The 2,654-nt window shown below is 38.9% G+C and overlaps 1 non-coding gene across 1 annotated transcript; it reads right to left on the reverse strand.

Moving 5' to 3' along the window:
• Positions 1–2,338: 2,338 nt before the first annotated feature.
• LOC113776580 lies at positions 2,339–2,445 on the reverse strand. The gene has a single exon (XR_003469068.1). It is a non-coding gene; the product is annotated as a small nucleolar RNA R71 (small nucleolar RNA).
• Positions 2,446–2,654: the final 209 nt, after the last annotated feature.

Below are 2,654 nucleotides of genomic sequence, written 5' to 3' on the forward strand. Positions count from 1 at the left end.
GATAGTAATCTTGTGAGGGCAAGAGCCCGTTCATATTAAGAAGAAAATAGTTAAGAGTTATATTTTGGGGTGTGATAGGGTACATTTTAGTGGGATATTTCGGGTAGTATTGCACAATTCTCTGATTAAATACTGCATTAGTAGGGTGGATTCTACTGATATTTTGTTCTGGTGCTAACTGCAGAAACTTGTGCAGAAAAGTGCTAAAATCAAGATTTAGAGGATTTGTAGTACGTGGGCCATGTCAAGCAGTGGGGTCCGCTTGGGAGATGAAGAAATTAAAATTGTAATAGATTCTATTTTATTTTTATTGAGGGAGTCTTGTTTATTTGTGGAAGGCCAGTTTCGGATAAGAAGGAAATCTTTTCCTCTATTTTGGGAGACTACTTGTTTAGGGGATTTCCGTTGGCTTAGGTTAAACTCTCGCTTTTTTTTCTCTGCGTTTTAAATTGGCTTGGCCGTAACAAAAAAAAAATATTCAGGGACAAAGCCACCATTGTTGACTTTGTATTGTTTTTCAATCTTCCATTGACTTTGCAAGTCGTTTTCCCAATTGTATTGACTAAATTGAGAAAACAAGGAAGAGCTTTTCTCGTATGCTTGTGCGTAATTATGAGAAGAAAGCAGGAGAGTCGCCGTTGTTGACTTAACTTGGCTCTTGCTTCCACTTTTGCTAGACACAAATCGAAGTGAGCAATCGGACCCCTGTATGTTTGAGCTTTTGGAGGCAATTGAGAGAAATCAAAATTCCTTGATCTTGTCCCCTGCTCATGATCGAGAGTGAAGGAATCGATTCATAAACTTTTCCCAATTCTACCGGCGCGGTTTGTCCCCCATTGATGGAAGGCTAATTCACTAATTCTAGTCAAAGGGGCAACTGACAAATTGGTTCAACGATTATTGTGAGATCTAAACTATTTTTAATTATTTTCTTCATTTATTGGTATTTATATGCTCCTTGATTTTAATTGTTATAGCCTTGTGTATGATTGGTTAGTGCACAATAATTAATTATTCATATAGGCTATTCTGCTAAATAGGGGTAATTAAATCCGTAATTGTTTGTTATCTCTGTCTTAGTAGCAACTGGTGTAATCGGGTTTATGTCAGGGGAACATATGATCTAATTTAAACAAACCCTCGTAATGTGTTTGTTAGTTAGGATTAAACCTTTCTAATTATTAATATAATCTAGAAATTAAATCCTACGGTCGTACCTAGGGTTGTTTTTGGGTTAGAGAAATAGTTAACGATCGTACCTTAACTATCGATAAATTAAGGAAGGGCTAGTTGTTTACCGCGTGCATGACAACTATAACTAATCTATTAATGATTGTTGGAATTATTTTTGCATCAATGATCAGTGCATGAACCATTTTTGAAGTGTACCCTTGGCTAGAACTCTCATAATTATTTCTTTTAATTAATTACTTTTCTGCAGTTAAATTATTCAGTTGGCATTCAATTCTAAAACCCCCTATTTGTTTTGACTTGAAAAAAAATAAATTTCTCGCTACTCCCTGAGAAGACGACCCTACTTGCCACTGTTTACTAGTTAGTGAATTCAGTTAAATAATTAATTCTGGTATATCGGATTAAGCAAATTCTTCGGGAACAGGGCGAATCAAGTAACCCATTGCACATCTAGAATCCCTGTTCTAGTACTCGAATTGATTATTAACTGTTTCAGGTGGTAGTTAGGTTTTATTTATTATTATTGTACAGGTTCGACACCTGTCAATTTTTGGCGCCGTTGCCGGGGCCTGGCGTTTGAAATATTTATTTCTTTTTGGGTTCAGTTTTTTTTTTGATATTTTTGCTAGTTTATGCTCTGTTCTTCTCGCACCGGTTAATTGATATACGACTCTGAGGTTGAGAAGGCAGCGCGTAGGCGAAGGCAAGAGACCAGGAGACATAAAGAAGGGCAAACATTTACTGCAAACGAGTCGGTAGAGGACGAATATAGCATGGCAAACACCCAAACACTAAGGGAGTTGGCTACTCCGGAGTTGACTCACCAGCCCTTGTGCATCACATTCCCCACTTTGGCAGAGAATACCGCATTCGAATTGAAGTCGGGGTTAATTCACCTTTTATCTTCTTTCCATGGTCTATCTGGTGAAGAACCCCACAAACACGTCAAGGAGTTCGAGGTGGTTTGCTCTAGTATGAAACCTCCTGGGTCACTGATGAGCAAATTAGACTGAGAGCATTCCCTTTCTCTCTCAAGAATACAGCTAAAGATTGGCTATACTACCTACCAGCATGTAGTATTACCACATGGGCACAGTTGAAAAAAAAAATTTTAGAAAAATTCTTCCTTACATCCCGGGCTGCGAGTTTGAGGAAGGAGATCTGCAGCATTAAACAGTATCCCGGGGAGTTCTTGTATGAATATTGGGAGAGGTTTAACAAGTTGTGCACTAGATGCCCGCAGTATCAAATTAGTAAACAACTGTTGATCTAGTATTTCTACGAAGGGCTCCAGTCAACTGACAAGAGTATCATTGACGCTGCGTGGGAGTTTATCGAAGTCATGGCAGAGAACTCGCAGCAATTTGACTTCCGCGAGAGCAACCCCACCTGTAAGGTCAACGAGGTAGAGACGTCATCCCTTCAGCAGCAGCTGTCAGAGTTGGCATCGGTTGTTAGGC

Source organism: Coffea eugenioides, chromosome 6, assembly GCF_003713205.1.
Source record: "Coffea eugenioides isolate CCC68of chromosome 6, Ceug_1.0, whole genome shotgun sequence".
In the NCBI taxonomy this organism is placed as follows: Eukaryota; Viridiplantae; Streptophyta; class Magnoliopsida; order Gentianales; family Rubiaceae; genus Coffea; species Coffea eugenioides.